The following is a 24,930-nucleotide window of genomic DNA, read 5'->3' on the forward strand; positions in this document are numbered from 1 at the left end:
TCACAAGTTTTTCAATGATGTTTGTTTCATCAAAAACAGACTTCATATGTAAAAGTTATGTTTGTTTGAATTTTAGAGGTAAAAAATGTCATTTAGAATCCTAATGACATCATCATGACATCATGGCAGCAATTTAAAACCAAAAGAAAAAAAATAAAGGTTTTGAATGAGATTCAAACCCCTATCCAACCCTTTTCTAAAATGAGGTTTGGTCGTTGGGCCACGCGTAGTGCCTATGATAGAAATGTCAAAACTGTTATTTAATTTTGAGCTAGCTGCCAATTTAGTTATGAAAGAGGTGCCAGTGGGATTTGAACCACCGACCACGTGGTACCCAAAATGTAAAGTGGCCAGTGCACTATGAACAATGCTTGGAATACATTAGGTGTACGTTTTACATGACCTAGCAAAAGCCGCCAAGCCTTGTTTAATTAAGGCTTATTTGTTATACATTTAATAATTGGTTAAGCCTAATTTTGGCTTCTTTTATTGTATAAAAGGGGGGTATGTGAGGAGTGTTGGACTCATAATTTGGAAGAGACTTTTGATGTCAAAACTTGGGTTTTTTTTTCCTTCAGGTGATAAGAAAGAGAGGTCTTGTAAGGAGTTTTTTTTGAGCCATTCTTGTACATCGAAGTTTTTTTATGCTATCGAAGTTCTTGAAGGAATGGTTGGTGCATTTTTGTAACTAATTTTTGGAGATTAATCGGATTGGTCATACTCTATTGGAGCCGACCTAGAGACATAGTCACGTTTTGTGGCAAACTTTGAAATCAAACTTGTTTGCACTTTTTTTGTTCTCTCCTCTCTTATGTTCTAATTCTCACCTTAAGTTTTTTAGTTTTAATGCATAATTTCAGTTATGCATAAATGAATTAAGACTTCCACTGAGTTGTGTTTTTATTTAAGCATTCAATACTGCAATTAGTCTAGATCCGTCCATCAAATCAATCCAAAATCAATATAAACCAGCAAAGGCCTCCTCATGAACATTCAGATTTATCTTCAATTGAGTGGATTTCAATAGGTTGCAAGATTGCTTGGAACCCTTGAGTTGATTCACAAAATTAGCTTTTCAAGAGAGGAGTTCACAAGAATTTCTAGCATATAGCATCATGTAAAATGATAGCTCAACAATTCTTCAAACTCAATTCTAATATCCTTCAACATTTTCTTCACCCACATAACTTGATTACAAATATTTACTATTAAAACATACTCTACCTCAGCTATACTCTACAAAATACAATCTTGCTTCTTTCTTGGCCAAGAAACCAATCTCCCTCTAAGAAAGAATGCTCCACCATTGGTGCTCTTTCTATTATCCATAGCGCATGCCTAATCTGCATTAGTATATGCACATAGAGTAAAATCACTTGATTTATCATACCAAATTCCATAGTCATATGTTCCTTTCAAATATCTAAATATTATTTTTACTGCTACAAAATTATAATATGTAGGATTAGACTTAAATATAGCTACAATCTCAACTTCATTTTCTATATCTCGTCTAATGTGAGTTAGATATTGCAAACCTCTAATCATGGATCTATACTTCTTCTGCTCAACTGCAAGTATCTCATCTTTACTAGATAACTTGTGACCAATTATCATAAGTGTTTCAATAGGTTTACAACTTTCTAATCCAAACATTTTCAAAAATTCTTTCAGGTACTTATCTTGTGAAATGAAAATGGCATCCCTATTCTTCAAAATCTGCAATCCTAGGAAAAACTTCATTTCTCCTATCATGCTCATTTCAAAATCATTCCTCATTTCTTCAGCAAACTTATCACTTTCTTCATCATTACCTCCAAAAATGATGTCATTGACAAATATTACTATTTCCAACAAACCATTCTCAACTTCTTTCAAATAAAAGTTACTATCTACCATACCTTTTGCAAATCCAAGCTTTTCCAAATAATTGTTCAACCTTGCATACTAGTTTCTAGGTGCTTTCTTCAAACCATATAATTTTTTTTAAAATTTGCATACCATGTCTTTTTCTTCTAATAAAGGAATACCTTCAAGCTACTCAATATATACCTCTTCTTCAAGTTCTCCATTTAGAAAGGCTGATTTAACATCCATCTCATAAATCTTGAACTTCTTATTCGCTACATATACCAAGAACATCCTTTCTGCTTCCATTCTAGCTAAGGTGTGTGCCATGAGCCAAGATTAATATGTTTTTCCTTTATCAAACATGGAATGTAGTTGTTTAATTATTTGAAAATTGATATCTTCAATATATTATTATAATAGCATTACTGGTGAATTATGTCAATCAAATAGTGTACAAGTTATAATAAATGGTATTAATGTTAAATTTATCATCATCGAGCCCAATGTGAACATTCATAATTATATTACTGTAAACATATTACTTATTTCAAAAATACATTAATATCATAAACTACACATTAACTTTACAATATATTAACCTTACCATTATAAATATTTTCAATTTAATAAAATAAATAAACCTAAACCTAATTGTATTACCAAATATTCTTTCAAACCAAAAACTCTAATCTATTAACTAGAAATATTTCCAATTAATATATTGGCACTTATATATATATATATATATATATATATATATATATTACAAATATTTTTGCCATAAGTTGTAAGTACTTTCCAAATAAATATAATATAACTGTATAGACTATGCTAACAACAAAAAAGGAACATAAATCTAATAAACAACGATTAAATATATATTTTAAGGTGCAACTTTACATTCATGTCCACTCTAAATGGTATTTCTTAGGGTTAGGTCAGGTTTGAAAAGAAGATACGAAAAAGGGCAACAACAAAATAAGAGTGTAGTAAGAATATATAAGCATGAAAAAAGAAATTTAAGTGTAGGAAGTGTTTTAATATCTAAAGTGGAGATCCAACTAAATACCTACATCAAACTCCAACATCAATCATAGTATCTTGTCGAGGTACAGTCAAGTGCTGACCCATAACTGACAACATAGAACACTATCAATTATTAGGTACAATTTGAATAGCAATACACTATTATATGATGAAGTTAGAAAGATATTAAACAATCTTCTAATTAAATTCCTACATAGGATATCAGTATTAAAAGGGATACGCATGGTCACTGCATTGTAAATTGCATCAACTCTATTCATTTAAGAATATAGATTCAAATTGATTATTTTAAAGAAATTTTCATGAAAGGGAATATACATTAAATTGAATAAAGGCACAATATATGCTAATTCATTATATATATATGTGTGTGTGTGTGTGTGTGTGTGTGTGTGTGTGTGCGCGTGCGTGTGTATAAATGTATATAAATGTATATATATATATACATATATATGTATGTATATATATGTATGTATGTACATATATATACATATATATATATATATGTATATATGCATATATACATATATATATATATATATATATATATGTATATATATATATATATATGTGATATATGTCTTCAAATAGATATTAATAGATGATATATAAATAAACATTGCATTTAAGAAATACTAGTACATTATAAAAAAAAAAATGTATTCTTAAAGATTTTAAGAACATCTGGATTACATTTCAATTATAGTACAGAGAGTCCATCTATCATCCCAGTTACGAAATTTGAAGATAGGGAGTTGGTGGAGGGAGAGGAGGAGTAAATTTGAGCACCTGATGGATGTCCTCTAGGGAACCACTTTTAGCTTGTTTCACATGTCCTTTGCACCATCAATATACCATCTTGAGATGATCATAACCAATAGAGAGAAGGTGGTCTATTGCTATGAGAATAAATCTTCCAAACAAGCTAATAGATTAATTTTTAAATGCTCAACTCCTCAAGTATTTTGATAGCAGTGAGGGCCATAGGCTTGCTTAATTTGAATGAATTCCTAATTTATGCCCAAATTTTAATATTAGGTCAAAGGATTAGAAAGGGGTCATCATAGTGTTTCAATCTCCTAATATCCCATGCCCTCTTGCTATGAATATCCCTTGCATACAAGTCTAGCCTTATTCCTCACAACTTCACCTTGCTCATTCATCTTGTTTTTGAATACCCATTTGGTTCCTATCAATTCTTATCTTTAGGTCTAGGAAATAACTCTGGATGTATCGTTCTTCACAATCTAATCCAATTCTTCCTTCATTGTTTGAATCCAATGATTATCTTTACATGCCTCATCTGCACTCTTAGGTTCAACCTGAGATATCAAGCATATCTTCTCATTTACTCTGTTCCTTGTCATCACACCTTTGTCTTTACTTCCAATTATCTTCTTAAGAGGGTGATTCTTTGTCAAATTCATGTTAGAGGTAGGAGTTGACATCTCAAATCTTACCTCATCTCTAGGTTCAGATATTTTCTCTCCTCTTTGCTCAATAGTTAACACATCATTATGCAAATCATTGCTAGTCTCAAAGAAAACTTCTAAATTCTGTCTAACAACTCTAGAATTATCTTCTTCTTCATCTAAATTATAATCTACCATATTTTCCTTAGTTCCAAACTTTTCATCAATTCTTACATTTGTGAATTCAACTATTGTATTAGTTCTATAGTTAAAACATATTTAAGCCTTTCTTTTCAATGAATAACCAAGAAACATGCCTTCGTCGCTTCTTGGATCAAACTTACCAATGTCATCATCTCTCTTAATGTAACATTTTCTCTTGAATATTTTGAAATACTTATCTAATGGTGAATGACCAAAAAATACACTAGTACATTTGACCCTATTTTTCGACCAAGAATTTTGACCATCCATTAAAATGTTTTAGATTAGTCAAAATCTGAAAGGAAAACATCTTTTTTTAAAAATCCATTCCTGTGTTGGTTGAAATTTTGACCAACATGGGCTTATAATGCAAAACTCAAAAAGGGATTTCGAATTTCATTGTCATGAAATTGCCCGCGAGTGGGAGCTTCTTGCAAAAATGATTTTTTCCCTTTGAATGCCAAAGATCTCTCCTTACTATGAAACATTAGTAGATGCTCTTTGTAAGTTTCTCTTGTCTTCATTCATCCATTTTCGTTTTGACTTGAGATTGATTGGTGGAGTATTTAGGAAGAATGACTTGCTCTAATAGTGGAAGTCATGGGCATGCCCTAGTTTGTCAATTTTTAAGCTTGAAACTTCTATTTCTTCCAATGAACCAATAGATGCCTTTAAATTTCAGTAAGGAAGAATGTAACATTATATTTTTCAAATTTTTTTTCAAGAATATCATATTAATTTGAAGCATTTGGGCTCCCCATTTTGCATGCATTCTCCCACAGCTAAGGAACTGAAGGTTACTCATTGTCTGAAGCTACTTAATACACAATGAATATATAGTTCTGTACCTTGGATCCACTTTTTCCTTGTCAAAATCTTCTACTCAAAATCTCAATGATGATTAAGAAAGCATAGTTAGGGAGAACTTACTATGTTGTAGATCTGTGAGTCCATGGCTACGAATAAAATCCATGCACATGAAACCAGGTTCCATCCTCTAATTTCTTCCTTGGCCACGAACTGGGATTTCTTCTTTTGTTTGACTTTTGTTTGTTTGAAACTACATAAAAGTTCAGCCTGACCTCAAAGCCCAAGAAGTATTTTTCATTTTTAGACAAATCCAATATCAAGAAAATCATGAACAATTATGACAGTTTTTTACTAGAAAAAAGGGTGAAGGGTCTTTTTCTTTTTAAATTTGCTTGATGTATTGTGCACATAAGAATAATTGAACCTAGTAGTCCAATGCAATATGTGATGTACTAGTGGGTGATATTTCTTGTATGACTACTTCATAGTATACAACAATGCCTCATAGGACTCACCTCAATCTGCACATACTTGCCAATTCATAGTGTATGAGATACCCATAAATGTACAGAGTGGTGACACTCTCCACTTTGTACCCATATGACTCACATTGTACATAATGGATCACTATACGATGACTTCAACTACTATTTTTCTAAGTCTTTTACAATAGTTTAAGAGGAGATATAAGATAGAACCAATACTTAGTATGGTGAAACAATTGCACAATTCCTCAGCTATTAATATAGGCAATAATATGTGTACAAAAGATATATATTTGATGCATAACATCATATATAGTTAGATATAAGCAAAGATGTTAAATTTCTAGCTTATTCACTAAATGGTAACAATCAATCATAGCAAGGTGGGAGGAAATACAAGGAGGTAAACTAACACAGTGTTCAGTAGCTACCCCATCTCATGAAGGATGGATAGAAGGTCTCTTGAGGTTCAAGAGGGATAGTATATCTGCTCTTGGGTCTAGGGTAGATGAACATTTCAAGCACCCTATCATGTCTCTGTATCCAAGCCTCATTGCAGTTAAACACATAATAAGTTATATATGTTATATGATTAAGATGCTATATATGCCTCAGTCTAGATTGCCTTAGAAGTGGCTGGAAGAAGCCTGCATGAGTCTGAGACTATGAACTCTACCTGCCTTGGCCAAGAAGAACTTGCCAACTCTCTACTATTATGGAAAACTACAGAGTGGTGTCTCTAGTCTGCAACCAACCAATAAGTTCACAATTAAAGGAATGAGCCTTCCTTCGTCAAGGATTGCCAAGCAACGACCTCAAGTGTACCAATTTGATCAATGCTCCAAACATGTGAAAGTTAAGGTTTGAGGTTGGATAAGTGTGAAAGTTAAGATTTTTTATAAACCTCCCCATACAGAGGGAAAATGACTTGAAAATTTTGAATTTTTGGTGTCTTCAAAAAACAAGGCAACAACTAATTCTAACTAGGGTCAAGGACTGCGAAGGAAGTAAAGAATGAACCCAAGATCTCCTAGAAACCAATGTATTATCCGATGGGCACTAGAGTCATAATGAGAGGCAACACAGAGTCTTACTGGGGAAACATGCGACAAGCTAAAAATGAGACCAGCACAAAACAATTTGGAGTGGATATCATCTTTGGGTCTTCTCAAAGATTTGGTGTCCCCCTGGACTATGGGGGGCCCTCATTTATATTGCTTGGTTACATCTTAAGAGTAAAAATGAATGATGTTTGGGAGGATTATTGGAGTTAATGTGGATTCCCATAGGAATCCTATGCTAAGGATGGAAATGTAGACAAGGGAGCAACATATCAGGCAAGATGATGCCACTAGAAATATCTACATGATACAGGCATTAATTACAATATATCTTCTATGTATGCAATCTATCATGGTCTGGAAGGATTGAAAAAAAATGTAGAATGTGTACATGGTTTGGCAGGAGCATTTATTAGTGGATTAAAGAAATTGGGCACTGTTAATGTTGCTTATCATTAAGCAAAGGGAGATGGGCATCAAAACTTCTATCATTATTGTCTCAGCTCATGGAATGAATCCTGCAAGTGCTACAATGTGTGGAATGAAAATTGTTGTTGTTTGAACTGTTTCCAAAGAAAATACCAATATGGAGAAACCAAGAAAGGAGGGTATTAAATAAGATATGTTAAATCATTCAAACTTTAGCTAATAATTCTGTCATAAAACTCTGCAGGTGTGCAAACTGTGGACATAGATATGAGCATGCACAAGATAATAGTTGTTGGGCCTATGGATCAGAAGATGGTGCTCAAGACTATGAGAAAAATAGGAAGAAGAGCAGAGTTATGGCCATTGAATCCTTATCAGCCTGGTCACATCACCACTTCTATATATACCAAAGTTTATAATAATTATAGAAAGCACAGATACATTGGGAGTTTTGGGTATTTCAAGCTTGTAGATGAAGATGAGATTTCAAATATACGCACTTTCATGTAAGTCAGAGAAAAACCCAATAAAGTAACTCAAACCCTATTTTATGTTTCATCCTAACCAATGTTGATAAAATGTGTTGATGGATAATCTTGTTGCAGGTTTATGTTAAGGTCACTTGCTAGATCTTTTCACCTTCCAAAGAAGAAAATAATCAGAGGTTCCAATGTTTAATGCATTATTGCAAATTTATCATCTTTAATGAATTCCCAACCCAAGTAGTCTATTACATAGCCCTACCTTTGACAATTTTCTAAATACTGTGATCATTATGCTTAACATGGGCTAGTGATATGTTTAATAGTTGTAAATGCTCATTCTTGAGCATATTCTAATTGGAAAATCTCAATGAACAAATACACATGATTTGTAGATTTTGATTATAAAATTTATTTTTGTATAAGGAGTTTAAATTAAATTTTCCAAACCAGTCGGAGGAGCTAATTATTTTGTCATGTTATCACAATTTTGGTTCATAGATAATTTTTATGAAATCATCTCCTACTACCAAGCGGAAAAGTTGATTTTATTAGAAGGAATAGATCAATACTTTGGGAATAGACCATTACTTTGGGACATTGCCAGCGGCCTTAAAGAGGAGACTTGGTGGGGCAGATTGGTGAGCCTACATAGAGTGGCCAACTTGGTGAGATGAAATGGTGAGTCGACTTGGTGAGATGACCTGGAGAGCTAACTTGGTGAGAGGACTTAAGGAGTTAATCCTTATTGACTAAAAATCAGTGGTTAATTGTCTGCAAATTTGGTTGGAGACAACTCCTTGTGTTTTTCTAGTGCTTGGACCAATTTAGTTGCCTCTTTGGCAGTAGTCTTTGATTGTTACCAAGCTGAGTGCTACATTTTTCTAATTTCACTACCATGTTTATGGTGACTCACTACAAGTTATGTTCTCTATTGTTTATTTGTATCTTGAATCCTTCTCCCCAATTCTCAACCTCAATGTGGTTCCACTATCTTTTATCCCTACCTTATGTTAGTATTGTTTGATGTTTTAATTTTGTAGCTTCTATTGTTAGTATTGTTTGATGTTTTAATTATTTTCTTCATGTATTTTCTCAATGTAGGGGGTACTTCATGATGGAACTACAGTGGCAGTAAAGAAACTTTCTTCCAAATCATTCCAAGGACAAGAAGAATTTTCCACAAAGAAACTTTTCATTAGTTATGTGCAGCATCAGAACCTTGTAGTATTAAAAGGGTGGTGTGTGAAGGAGAAAGAGAGAGTACTAATTGGCCGACACTCCAAGCTTCTCCAAGAGACACACTGCATAGATAGCTTCAGTTGCAAAGAGTTCATAGGTAAAAGACACCACACTATGATAGATTAATAGTAGCTGGTGCACATTGGAGTAACTAGGAGTTAGGAGCCCCAAAATGAGATCATTAAAGACATGTCGTAAACAACAACATAGTTCCTCTATTATCTGCAATTTATACCAAGTTCTCTTTATCATTTGTTTGTGTTGGTAACTTGTGTTAGTAATGTAAACATAGATTAGTTTCTTGGGATACAGTCAGTGATTGCTCCTTCATGGTTTCAGATAGATTAAATGTTGTACAAGCTCTGTTGTAGTGGAGAATAATAAAAATTCAGAATTGTTATCTCTTGATTTTTCATATTGTTTGCACATTCCTTTGGTCTTGTTACTATGTTCCCATGAGTGATTTCTTACAGTAGTATCCAATCTTAAGACCTGGGTTACATGCTAACTATTTGACAAAATAATTCTAGCCCAAACTTGATCTCCTTGATCAGAGCAAGCAGGGATTATTACACTGTTCCTAATATCAGTTATTCGCATTTCAATTTTATGAGTTTCATTGGTACATTCAGCATTACAAATTTGATTCTCATATTTAGAATTGGCTTAGTTTGATGAAGTTTTAGTACTGTCATTTCTTTCCAACATATTATCTAAAATTCAAACTAGAAGAATCACTTAAAAATCCCACAAGAAACTGCATAACAATGAGGGTTAGTCATTGTCAAAGTGTTTGATGAAATGTCAAACAACTGAATTGGAAAGGAAATTGGTGCTTATTGAAGCCATACCCAGTTGGGGTTATTACATACCATTGATCTTTATGCAGTTTTGACAATTTGCTTGACCACTTAGAAAATTTTCATTGATTGTTCTATATGGCTCATTTGATATTCACTATTTCAAATCATAGAGTAAGGTAGTTCATTTTCTTGTTTGAATACTTAGAAATTATTTGATATTACCTCATTGAAAATGCTTATTTGCCTTCCATTCTAAATGGATAGATCTGATATGTATCAGTCATTGTAAAGAAGTAAAAGTTGTGCTTTCATTTTCATAATCTAAATTGAGATAAGATTGATTTGTTCAGAAGGCTTTTGAATTTCTTGTTTAAATTTAGACTTAAGTCTTTGAGTGTATATACAAAGTTCAAGCACATGCATATGCATGTGTGTTTCCTTTTATTGGTGATAACATTTCCTTTTGCAAATTGTGTTTTGGATCAGATATAAATATCTGATCTACTTAGTTTTATCTGTGGGTTGAACTTTTACAAGATGTTGCAATTGATTGTCAGTTTGCCTAAATGTCTTATATTATTGCTTTTAGTTATCAATTGACATCAATTTTCTAAAATATATCCAGGTTTCCATGTTGAAGGGAAGATTAAATATTGCTGGTGGCACACTAAGCAGGTATTATGAATGTCCTCCTGATATGATCAATGGCCTTATCAAAGTCAAGCTTGAGAATCAAAGCATCTTGAGATTGTACTTGAGCTCATTCAGCAGTTTCCCAAGCAAGAATTAGGTTGTCTAAAATAAAATTCCCCCCATGGAGCCAGTTTTCTCTAGCCTAAAAAATCTCTTGAGTAATGGGTTTAATTCTTTTTGCCAAAGCTTTAGCTATGATCTTATATGAGGTGTTGAGAAAAGTGATGGGTGCCAAACATTTACTAAATCTTGGTGTTTTCTTTTCAAGACAAGTTAAATAAGATTTTGCTTAATGAAAGGACCAAGAGTCACAATTTCAATGCCTTCCAAGTAGACAGTATAGAAATCCTCCCTAATATGTGGCCAAAGTGCACAATAGAATTCAATAGGGAGTATTTCCATGCCGGGGCTTTTCTCTAGTGCCAAATTATACATAGCTTCATCAATTTATTCCAAGGAAAAATACTGGTCAAGGTACTTCTTATAGCCCTGTGGGATTTTGAATACAATGAGTTAGACTATCTTCTAAAATGATAATTAGAGGATCAATGCTCAAATCATCCATGAATAATTTTTTATAATGATTAAAAAAGGTTTCCACGATTCCTTTTTAGCTGGTCTTGACCTTGCCACTAATAGATTTAACCATAGAGATGTGTTGCTTTTTATGTTTCTAGTGCAAAAATTGAAACAGTAACTTTGTGGTCTTATCACCATCTTTCAACTACTGAAGTTGAGATCACAATTGTGCACCTTTCCGTTTATAGGCATTCAATTTGTGTAGACAATTTTTAGTGTGAGCAATTGATTGTTGTAAGGGTATACTGTAGGGATTGTTGTCCAAACATTTTCTACCTTGAACAAGCTTTCCTTTAAGAGATTTTTCAAGTCTATGATGCTTCACAAAAGCTCTTCTACCATAGTCTCGAAGGAAAATGGTACAACAAGCAAGACTTCTTTCCCACCGATAGATCCATCTATCATGTTGGGGTTTTGGCTCAACTCTCCAAACAACAAGCAATCCATCAATACAGTCTTGGTTTTGAAGATGAGATGTGTTCAATTTGTATGGGAGGTCATGGGATAGAGCATTACCACCATTAAGAGAAATGGTGGTGAATATAGGAGGTGATCTGAAAGAGTAGCAGATAAGTCTAGTTGAATGAGGTGCCCTAAAAGAGAATGAAGAACAACCAAATTGGGTGAAATATAAGATCTATCCAAGTGATACATTTTATGAAAAGACCCTTTACAATAGTTGTTCCATGTGAACCAATGGGGTCTATGAGAATACATTTTTCCTAAGATGGAATCAAGCATGCCCAAAGAATTTTGAGAAAGTGTCCAAGCTTCAAACTCAAGTGGAAGCAATTTGGGATGGCTATGCCAACTACAATTAGCGAGATGCTCCACCATGTTAAAGTCACCCCCAATAACCCACTCAATTGTAGGTAAATGGGTACATAACCAATCCTACAATGTAGCTCTTTTGGATGAGGAGTTTGGAGCATAAATGGAACAAAAGCCCAAAATAGTACCTTCAACCAACATGGTTGCACACATGCAACAATTTATTAGGGTCTAATCCAAGGCCACAATTGATTTGGCTAACTAAGGAGAAAGACACAACATAACCCCTCCACTACCTTCCGAGTGGTTAGTATGGAAAAAATGGGCCTCTTTCCAAATTATAGCAAGCAAGGCTTCAAGACGAGATTGACTTTTTCACTTCTTGAAGCATTAAGACATTTTTTTGGATATTCAAAATGAACTGTTTGAACTAATACTTGCGAGATGAGATTGTTAATCCCCTCACATTCCATCACTATATATGACAGATAATTAAGAGTCAAGAATCTACTCATCTATGAGGAGAGTGTTGAATTGATTCGATGATAGTAAGGCCCAAGGGTCAAGAGGGTCATCCATAGGATCTCTCCCTCTTGATGATGAACGTGAACATGATATCAAGGGGCTTGAAGGGGGATTTCTCATGCGATTGTTAGGCTACGAGGATGAGATTGTTGGGCTAGCAGGTAAAGTTCTAACAAGCATTAGGGTTGAGGAGTAGCAGCAATGTGTTGGGTGTTAATGATGGGAAGGGTGATTGGTTCTTTTTGTTTTCACTGAATGATAAATAAGTAGGTGCAGGTTGGTATGTTGCAGCTTTCACATCTTATATCTCTATGTTTACCCCTTGTATTAGTCACTTAAAAAATTTAGTAATTCTGCCAAAATATTTCCAGCTAGTAGAAGTAATTCACTATGTTATTCTAAAATGTCCTATTGATTTTTATAATAATTTGGCAGTGGATAATGTGCATTTGAAACAACAAATTAGGTTGCACATGTGAACTACGGGAATTGTTGCAAAACACTTATGTATCCATTTGGAGCACCTTCTGTAAAATGCGCACTCTGTCATTTTGTGACAGCAGTTGGAGTAAGTTAATTTTGAAATTTTAATTATGTAATTTGTATTTGGGAAATTTTTTCACTTTGAAACAAGTTTCGTTGTGATGTTGGGTGTTTTATTGTAGCAATCACATTTCTCAAGACCCTGTTATGTTTGAGACTCATTGATTATTGCATGTCGATCTATTGTTTTTGTTGTTTGTGCATGTTTGTTATCCATGTGACTATTTTTCCTATTCCATTCCTCACTGCTAGGTCATTTTCTTATAACAGATGAACAATATGAGGATGCCTCTTCCTACACAAAGGCCTCCTACAGCATCTATGACACCCCCTTCTTCTAGCTCACTAGTGAGTTTTACTTAGGATTATGTTTAGTATTTGTTCAGTGATGAGCTGTGAACTGTGTTGTTGGACACTCATGGATTATGATATCCACTAGCTTCAGGTTCTGGATTTGGTTAAATATGAGCATTGCAGTTGACAATTTCTGAATTCTATCGATTTTGGACATATCATTTTTTATTGCTTTGGAGGCATTTGCCAGCTTTCTTATTTTTAATTATGTTCAGTTTGCCATGTTTTAAAAGTTTCTTCAGTACATGCATCTACGACTATACCAAATTTTCATATATATATATATACATACATATATGTATATATGCATATATGTATGTATACATACATATATGTATATATGCATATATGCATATATATACATATATGTATATATGCATATATGTATGTATATATACATATATGCATATATACATATATGTATGTATATATACATATATGTATATATACATATATATATACATATATATAGATATATGTATATATATATATATGTATATATATACATATATATATACATATATACATATATGTATGTATATATATATGTATATATATGTATATATACATACATATATATATGTATATATATATATATGTATATATATACATATATATACATATATATACATATATATGTATATATACATATATATACATATATACACATATATACATATATATGTATATATATGTATATATATATATATGTATATATAGCTTTGCAAACTATGATTTAGTTGACAAGAGCATAGGTCTGGAATTGCTGTATTCACTTTTTTAAGTCGCTAAAGGTATGAATATTTCCATTGTGATTTGAATGCTGATTTATCTTCTCTGCAACAAGCATGGTGTAATTTAGTCCTATGGAGTTTCTAATGTTGGCAGTGCATTGTACACTACTAAAACTATGTACGTGCTCCTAGGGCCGGGGGTTTTAGGGCGGGTGCGTGCACCCAGGTTACACTGAAAAGTTTAAGTTAAACAACAACAATTCAGAAAATGAAACATCAAGGATTTAGAAAATGAAACAAGAAGAATTTTAGAAATGAAATAACTATAGGAAAATGAAACAACAAAAAATGGAAAATTAAGAACTTTAAAACACTGGACATTCATTTGAAAATTAGGGAAAAAAATAAAATCATTTATAAACCCTACCGTTTGCTTAAAAAATCTTTTCAACAAGGTGAAAAATCTTCCTCCTCTTCTGCTTGCTCCTTGTCACTCCTCTTTGACATGCAATTACTTTTTGATCTGGCAAATTTGATTGGTTGTTAGAATTATATTGGTGCTTGATGTATACATTTCAGCTTTAGAAGTTCTTATATGTACCAATTTCATTTTCTGTGCTTCATTTAAATGTACATGGATACCAATCAATACAAAGATATTGTAAATTTTTTTGTTGGAGCATTATAAGCTTTTCCTTTCAATTAATAGTTATACAGCTACTGAATCTGATGTCTGTGAAACTTTTGAGTAATTTAGTCTATTCCAAGAAGTTTTATTATCAAAGCGACAGAGTTGATTGCAACTCATTCTACCATATTGAGAATAAGTGTGGGCATTAGGTTCTTTTTGTTGTAACCCGTAAGCCTACCTTTAGTCTAGAGAGATTTCCATTCTATATACATTTGATCACATTATTACATTGAATTTCCTTTTGCTAATTGGGTGGTGTGGGTGGTGAAAAATCATTCTTCTTTTAGAAGCTCTCATATAATTCTCTTAAATATTGGTTATTTTGAGGCAACATTAATTATTATTTTTGATTAAGACTATATTGATTATTGTTATAGCAAGCATTTCATACTATTTATTAATGGGTGTAACATTGTGATTATATCATGCAACCATGGTTGAGTATCTCTTTTGTTTATTATGAGTAGCAGTGAAGATATCTATTTTATGCTTCTTTTCTATTCCTCTGTGTCCTCAAATGTATTAAAAATAGCTGAGAGCACTCTTAAGTATACTTCATAGGTCTTCTCTGGTGCATTGGTTTTTATTTGAGTTAGTATCAGTAACTGATAGCTTCATAATTGTTACTAATATTATGAATTATTGACATTAGTGGTCAAAAGCATTGCAGGATACTGCAAAGATCTTTGTAAAGCCACAAAACCCTTATTTTTGGGAAATGTTCTTTACAGGCAATATCAAAGGTCTAAACCAGAAAAACCCTTTACATAGTCCAAATGGGTATCCTAAATTTTTGTTTGTCTTGTAGGTTGTTAAGAAAGTTTACAAGATAATGATCAAAAACCTACATCGGAGGGCTAATTACAAAAAGGTCTTCAAAGAAATATACAGGTAGTTTGGAAAGCGATTGGAAAAAGGAGTTTGGAATTGTTTTTTTTGGTCATTCTAGGCCCAAATAAGTTATTCAAGAGTATGAACATCTCCTACAATGCTAGATAAGCACAAGTAAAAGACTTGGCAAAACAAAACTTAACAACCATGTTTACACAAGATAAGATAAATTTGTGACTTAATGAGTTGACCTAGGGGGTAGACTTGGTGAGCGAACATAAAGAGTTGACTTGGTGAGCGTACTTGAATGTTCAGCTTGGCGAGCTAACTAGGGGAGTCGGCCTGGCGAGCTAACATGGCGAGTCAACTTAAAGTGGCGAGTTGGTGGGGCAAGTGGGGGTGACTTGGTGAGCTGACCTGGATAGTTGGTCTAGGGGGTAGACTTGGTGAGTGAACTTAGAGAGTCGACTTGGTAAGCGTACTTCAATTGTCACCTTGGCAAGCTAACTTGGGGAGCCGACCTGACGATCTAACATGGTGAGTGGGCTTAAAGTGGCAACTTGGTGTGGCAAGTTGGCAAGCCAAATTAGCGAGGCCGATCTAACTTGGTGAGAAAGCTTGATGAGTGGACCTAAAGATTGACCTTGATGAGGCACTTTGGTGGGGTGACTTGATGATCAAACTCAAAGAGTCAACTTGGTGAGTATACTTGAATAGTTGACTTGGTGGGGCAAGTTGGCGAGCCGACTTAGCAAGTCCACTTGGTGAGGCGAGATGGTGAGTCAACTTGGTGCGTCGACTTGGTGAGTGGACTTAAAGACTGACCTTGATGAGGCACTTTGGTGGGGTGACTTGATGAGCGAACTTAAAGAGTCAACTTTGTGAGCATACTCAAATAGTCAACTTGGTGACATGACTTTGTGGGCTAGCTTGGCAAGCTGACCTAGCGTGCATACTTGAACAGTAGACTTGGTGAGCTGACTGAAAGAGTCAACTCACTGAGGTGACTGGGTGGGAGTGACTTGGCAAGCTGACCTAGAGAGTGACAATTCATATTCTACAAATTTGAGACATTGGAACTTTTGTGGATGTGCAAGCCATTGGAACATATTGTAGGGAGGATGATAAACTTATTCTCAACTGTCAGACTCAGGCAAGTGATACAAATTGTAGAATCTTAACATATGGTTGTTCAAATTCTGTATCTCCTAAATGATTTCCTTTTAGCGTATAACTTGTTGTGCATAGTTACCAAGTTTTCTTATTGCATCGAGCATATTAATGAAGAAACACATTAGTTACTGTCGATATTTTTTTAGGCATTCTATAAAATAGTTCACATGCCTTGTGTATGATATGAGATTTTGCATGCATCTTGCACTATCTCATCTGGCTGATGATGGATTACGGAGAGTGATTTGAAACGATGACACTAAAACACACACAATCAAATCCAAAATGAATTTGCATTACAAATGGATTGTGGAAATCTGATATTGTTGATTTTGCATGCATGTCTACCAGGACAATCACAACTTAAACATAAACATATGTTTAAGTTGTGATTGTCCTGGTAGACATGCATGCAAAATCAACAATATTAGATTTTCACAATCCATTTGTAATGCAAGTTCATTTTGGATTTGATTGTGTGTGTTTTAGCGTCATCGTTTCAGATCAATCTCCGTAATCCATCATTAGCTGGATGAGAGAGTGCAGGATGCATGCAAAATCTCATATCATATGCAAGGCATGTGAACTATTTTATAGAATGCCAAAAAAAAATTTACACACACGCGTTGGTAGAAATTTCTACCTTCATTGGTCAAAATTTATACCTTCAATGGTCAAAATTTTTGACCTTCATTGGTCAAAATTTCTACCTTTAATGGTCAAAATTTTTGACCTTCATTGGTCAAAATTTCTACCTTCAATGGTCAAAATTTGTGACCTTCATTGGTCAAAATTTCTACCTTCAACGGTCAAAATTTGTGACCTTCATTGGTCAAAATTTCTACCTTCAACGGTCAAAATTTGTGACCTTCATTGGTCAAAATTTCTACCTTGTTTGGTAAAAATTTTGACCAATTCTTGACAAAACTTGCACAATGGCTATGGACATTTTTCGACCAAAGTATTGGTCAAAATTTTGACCAATGTGTTGGTTGACTTTGGTCAAATTTTGGTCAAAAAGTGGGTCAAAATTTCAACCAATAATGGTCAAAAAATGGTCTCAGATGTACTAGTGATAGTTCATAAAGTGTCTTGATCATACTATTTCTGACCTATACTTTGTTCAGAGTATGCACTACTATATTGACTGATTCTCTCCAAAATGTCTTAGAAACATCATTTTCAAACAAAATCACTCTTGCTACCTCTACTACTAACTTATTTCTTCTTTCAAAAATACCATTCTTCTCAGGTGTTCTGGGAAATAGTTGTCTTTTGATTCCATTCGCTTCACAAAACATTTTAAACTCTCTATAGGTGAATTTTCATCCTCTATCTGATCTCAAACACTTTATTTAACACAAGATTCATTCTCCACTCTATTCTTAAATATTGTATAATTCTCAAAACTAGTGAAATCATCAACAAAAATCATAAAATATCTTTCACTATAGAATCCTCTTGCTCTTGAAGGACTACTCAAATCTATGTGAGTGATCTCCTGCTTCTCTGTGGTAGAGAATGTCTTGCTAGTAAATGATACTTTTTTCTTCTTAGTCAAAATACATTCTCTACACACAACATTAGTAGGCTTAGTTATCTTAGTCAAGTCTCTAACTACAAATGTGCTACTAACCTTCACATTATTATCAAAGTCTATGTGATAGAATCATCTATGCTAGAACTAGTTGTTATCCACTTTAGCTACCAAACATATCATTTTAGTGGGATTCAATTGAAATACATTACCTCTAGATCTTGTCCCTATTCCAATCAACTTACTATCTCTATCTTTGATGATGTAGGTCCTCTCAGTGAATTATAATTAATAACCCTTGTCCACCAAATATTCAATACTCAACAAGTTATTCTTCAATCCATCAGAAAAATAAACATCATTAGTGTTAGTTTTACCATCAAGAGTAATGGATCCAATTCTTGTTATATGATAGGTTACGCATTGTTACCAACTCTAAAAATACATCCATCATGATTCTTGAACTTGAAAAACTTATTCATATCACCAATTATGTGATGTGAACAACCACTATGTACTATCCAGTCAGATTTCTTTTCAACTTTAGAGACTAGGGCTCTTTCTTCTCTGATTTCTCTATCAAGATCATCTTCCTTGATAGCCAAAAAACCCAATTCATCATCACTTTCACTTTGACCTTTCTCATCAGATTCTTCATCTTCATTTGCATACAAACAATTTTTATCTCTTTTAGGCTTAAAATTTCCATTATACCTTTTCTCTCTTTTAGGAAATTTAGATGCATAATGACCAAATTCATTACAAGTCCAACATTTAAAAATTTTCTTACCATCTTTTTCTCTTCTCATAAGAAGGGCTATACCTTCCTCAATCTTCTTGTCTTCATCAAAGTTTCTACTACCAACAAAATCTCCACATGTGCTTGCACTCCTTGTCATATTAGGTCAAATATTAAGGGCACTAGAAGCTATTTCTACTCTTGCTAGATCTCTAGATTGTCTTATATATACTTCTACAACTTCTAATCTTCCAAGTAATGTTTCCTTGGTAAAATCCTTAGTCCAAGGTACCATAGCTACATCAACTAAGTTGCTTCTTGTTTGAATGGTGGTGTCAAAATTTTCAAAATCTTCCAAACTAACTCATTTTCTTGCTTGGTTCCACCATGAGACCAAATTCCTACAACAATTTATGATATTCCACCAATATAACTTCTTACTGATTTATCTTCCATCATCTTAACATCTTGAAATGCACATATCCAATTCTACAATCTCATTTTATTTTCATGCGTATCACCTTCAAAATTAGATTCTAATGATTTTAAAATTTCATATGATGTTTGAAGTGTCTTTACCTCACTATATTCATTTTTTGGAAGATATAATATTAGAGCTTCTATTGCTATTATGTTACACATGAATAGATCTCTCTCTTCTTCACTACATCCTTCAAGATTTTCTTCTTCAATTATTTTCTTCCTACACTTTGTCAAGATCCAATATCTTAGACCTATGCATGATAGATGAGTCTTCATCTTCTCCTTCCAACTATCATAGTTGGCCCGATCAAATCTAGGACTATCCTTTGTGAAAATGTTCACCATGGATCTCACAAAGTTGTTAAGCTTATGCTTCAAGGACCTGAAGCTTTAATACCAATTGTTAGAATATATAGTCCATCAATATTACTAAGAAGGGAGGGGGGGTGTGAATTAGTTATCCAACTAATATCACAATTATCAACCTTATTAAACTTTAACCATATGAGCAATATAATCAAAAACCACAACAAGATACTCATAAACAATAAGTCTAGATATGTTAACTAGGAAAACCCTTGATCAAAGGGAAAACCCTAGTGGGGATGGTACCCACAAGATATTGTACTAATATAAATTTTTCTTGTTAGAGGATGGTAACTATTAGGAGTCTATAAATACATTTAGTACATATGAGTCCTTGCTATTATAGTTTCAATGCATGTTAGGAGATTCCAACCCTATTAGGAGTTGTGCCAACCTTGTTAGGAGTTGTGGAAGATAGCTAGACCCACTACTTGAATAGCTTCAAGGGAAAGACGAATGTACCCATTGTCCAGGTGATCTCTATATTATTCCTTGCAAAATAATATAAATTAAATGTACTTTCTTCCTCTTCTTCTATCCTATCAACTAGACCTCTACTCTTGATCTTGTAACTAGATCACAAAACTCACATCTAATAATCCCTTGGATTACTTACACACATTCCTCAAATACTTTACTCCTTTTTGCACTTCACACTTGATACCATGATGGAGAATCATACTTATCTTACAAACAAGGAAAAAATCTATCCTTTATATCATATCTTCAAAATAATTCCTTGGTTTAGCCTTAAGGGTTTCCTAATTAATTATAATAAGATAATTAATTAATTACAATTACAATAGCACTATTAGCTTAGAGTCTATACAAAAATTCACATGTGTGATACCAGTTCTTATACACTTGCTAATGTCACCAAATGAATATCCTCTATCGTTGCATGAGTATGCATCTTCTTACTATATCTTAGACATAAGATAGAGAACAAACATCAAGAAGGGCTTTCCCAATGCTCTATCACATAATTGTTCTCTATAAATTAGGTATAACTTCCATATGTATTTGAATTAGAATATGTACACTTGACCACATCATCAAGATATAGTGTAGAACATGTCCATGACTACAGATTAGAAGATAATCAAAACATTGTCCATACCATTAAGATCTCTATTTGTTACTCATCTAATCTTTATAGAAACAATGCTATGTTGACATCAATGAAAGACATAGTCATGAACGCAACATGTCAATACTCTCCAATGCTCATGATACTCCCCTAAAGTAATATCATCAACATTAATGCTAAAGACTTAGTATGTAATGGCAGAGCTTCTGAGTGGCCAAGACTATGGCTAAACAAGCCTTTTCCATAGGTGTGTAATTAAGCTCATAATCAACTATAGTGTGACTGATATGGTAAATAGCTCTTACTATTCATTTTTCATCAAGCTGTACTAGAATAATTCCTCATGCTATTGAGGTAGCTATTATGTACAATATTAATGGTCTCCCAATAGTTGGGAGAACTAAGATAGGTGGGTTAGCCAAGTATTGCTTGATTTTTTGAAAGTTGTGTTGGAAAATAGGACCCTATCTGAAATTATGATTCTTTTTGAGTAGATACGTAAAGGGTTGACACTTATCTACTAGCTATAAGATGAATCTTCTGATCGATTTCAACTTGCCTTGAAGGGAGAAAATCTGCCATAGTGTCTTGGGAGGAGACATATCCATGGTGGTTTTGACCTTTTGAGGGTCAATCTCAATAACATGCCTTGATATGATAAAGCCTAAGAGATTTCCAAATGTAATACCAAAGACACATGTCTTCAAGTTGAGCATGAGATGGTACTTGGCCAGTTGATCAAACACTTCCTCAATATGAGATAAGTAATTGAGGGAATTAAGAGATTCAACCAAGATGACATCGACATAATCTTCAAGCGTTTTATAGATGAGTTCAAGGAAAATGATCATCATAGCTCATTGATTGGTTGCCCAAATGTTCTTTAAACCAAATTCAATCATGTTGTAACAAAACGTTCTCCAAGGAGTGTTAAATGTTGTCTTATGTTGATTTTCTTCTTGTATCTAAATCTAATTGTACCCAAAGAAAACATCCATAAGAGATAAGATCTCATGGCCTATGGTAAGATTGATAATCATGTCTCTTTTTGGTAAAGGGAAACTATCCTTAGGACATGCCTTGTTAAGATCTCTAAAATCTGTGCAAATCCTTATATCACTATGGGCTTGGTGATAGGTACCATGTTAGAGATCCAATCTGACTAATCAATTGGGTGAATGATCTTTGTATCTAGAAAATTTGCCAACTTTGGGATGCATATTTTGAAGTTTTTTCTTGACTAGTTTGACCTTTGGGTCTATGACGAAATGATAGATCACTAACTTAGGATCTAATCCTAGTATGTCTTGATAAGAGCATGCAAAGAAACCAATATTTTCTCAGAGCACCTTAATGAGGTGGTATACTTGTTTTGGTGGCAAAGTGTTGACATATCAGTCAAGTTTGTTATTAGTGACAAAAACTTATTTATATTGTAAGTATCTACCAAGCTTATTGTATAGTTAATACTATTTATCAAGCATTTTAGTTACCACCAAGTTCTACAATGGCTACCGAGTCCTTTGGACAAATTTTAGTGCATGCCGAGCAGTTTCAATTGGTGTGAAGATTAGAAGAGTAAACCAAGAAGTAATGTATATTCTAAGTTTACCAGTGTAAATCGAGCAGTATAGTGCTTATCGAGTTCATAGTTGATGCGATGCAAATCTAGTGTTAGCCAAGCTACTTTGTGTTCACCAAGTGATTCAGTTTATATGTTGAGTTTCATAGTATTCACTGAGCCACCAATGCAGATCGGATTCAAGAATACTTAGAAGTAATCAGTATGAACCAAGCTTCTATGACTACCAAGTGCATGACAATGTTGAGCATTAACAGTGGATTCCAAGTATCATAACCTCACTGAGTCAGTCTTTAGAACCTGAGTGTCTTCATTTGGGCCAACTTTGTAATATTTTTGTAAACTTGTATTGTGGCTAACTTTGTAATTATATAATTAGATTGGTATATATGTAGTGTATTTTATCACATCCAAATGAATGTGTAAGTATGAATAATGCAATGTAATTGAATGCAATTAGAGAAGAGAAGAAAGAGTGAATTAAAAAGGCTACAATAGTATATGGAGCAGAAAAGACATATCTATCATAGCAAGGTGATTAGTACTTAAAGGAATTTCATTCAACAAACCAAGCTGCAAATCAAAGATCAACCACTACTTGATCCTAATAGGTGGATCCATGAAATCCTTTAACAAGGTAGACCTAACAGTTATTTGCAAATTTCTTTACCAAGTGCATACTTCATTGTATGTTTGTAAATCCTTTAACAAGGTGGACCTAGTAGTCCTTATTTCTCCTAATAGGGTAGATCATCAAAAGTGATCAATGTAAGCCTTAACAAGCCAACTTTATACTTCAATACTAAATTTTGTGGGTATCATCCCCACCTTAGTTTTACTTTCTATTTGGAAGTTTTTTGGATCACCATATCTATGTGTCAAATGTTATGAATTCTTTCGTGTTTTTAGTTTCTTATGCATGCTACCAGATCATATTAAATGAGAAGGATTAAATGCAAATTGGATAACTGAAGCTAAAAATTTTGTAGGGTTACTGTTTCACCCCTCCCCTCTTAGTAGCCTAGCCATTTCAAATATTTTGAACAATTGGTATCAGAGCTTTGTGGTTCTCAGGAGAGAGTTTAACAACTTGAGCAAAGATCAAGGCCATGGAGATATTCAAACTTGCCAAAGCTATTGACAATGAGAAGTTGGATTTGGAAATGGCTATTTCCCAACTAAAGAAAGCAAAGGAGGAACTCTCCAAATCCCTAAAAAAAAGAAAAGATATTGCAATTCAAATGAATGATCATCTCTACAGTGAAGAAAGAATTGAAGACTTTCATCCTTTAAGCAACTCAAATGAAGCAAATGATGCAATCAAAGAACTTTTGGAAAAGAATGGTTCACTACAAGAAGAAGTGAGAAAGCTGAGAAGAGAACAATGAGTTTAGTCAGAAAGGCTATGTGAAATTATGGAAGAAAAGAATAAGATAAAAGCAGAAATGAAAGGAAAAGACAATGAGATTCAACATCTATCCCTTCAATAGACTAACTTCATCAATTATATCACCAATGCAAATGAAGAAATCATGAATTTGAGATCTGAGAATGAAAGATTGTAGAATGATCTAAACTCTAAAAGGCAAATTAGTGAAAGAATGATGAAATTCTAAGTAGACATGAATCAGTTGAATGAGAAAAATCTCTATAGACAAAAAGGAAAACTATGAATTGGATATAGAGAAGAAGGTGTATCTTCCAAACAAGGAGCTCAAAGGAATAAAAAACCTACTTGCAATCACTATGGTAAGATAGGTCATACATCAAATAAATGTTGGAGCAATGGAAAAGAAAAATTCAATGGAAAGTGCTACATTTGCAATCAGCATGGTTATAAGGATAATGAATGCAAAGAGAAACCAAGATTTGAAGGCAAATGTCACAAATGTATGAAACATGTACACAAGTCATCGGAATGAAAAACCAAGATATTGAATCTAGTAGAACAAATTATGAAAGCAATATTTGGTTTGGATTACAACACCTTGTGTAGATGTCATTACTATGGAGAATTTGGACACATTGGAATGAACTATGTAAAACATCATACGAGGAAAGGAGATACCACTAAGAGATGTTTGACTTATACAAAACTTGGTCATCTTGCCAAGAATTGTATGAATACTAGTAGAATAGAAGATGAAAAGAAGGAAAAGGCTGATAACATCCAAAAATAGATGAGACAACAATGGGTTCCAAAGTCTACCGAGATTACAAATCCAAGTAATGGTGATCAAGTCACTCAAGAATTGGGTGACTCTACCATTTCTACTTAAGTTCTCAAGGGAGAACTAGAGCTAAGCTATGAAAGAAGAAATATAGGTCAATTCCAATAAAAACATCAAAAAGATTCATATCTGTATTCAAGATACAAAGGGATCATCAAGTAAAAGGGGTATGAGCTACTACC

The sequence above is a fragment of the Cupressus sempervirens genome, chromosome 4 (assembly GCF_028749045.1).
Source record: "Cupressus sempervirens isolate cs-2001-9-10 chromosome 4, ASM2874904v1, whole genome shotgun sequence".
Lineage (NCBI taxonomy): Eukaryota > Viridiplantae > Streptophyta > Pinopsida > Cupressales > Cupressaceae > Cupressus > Cupressus sempervirens.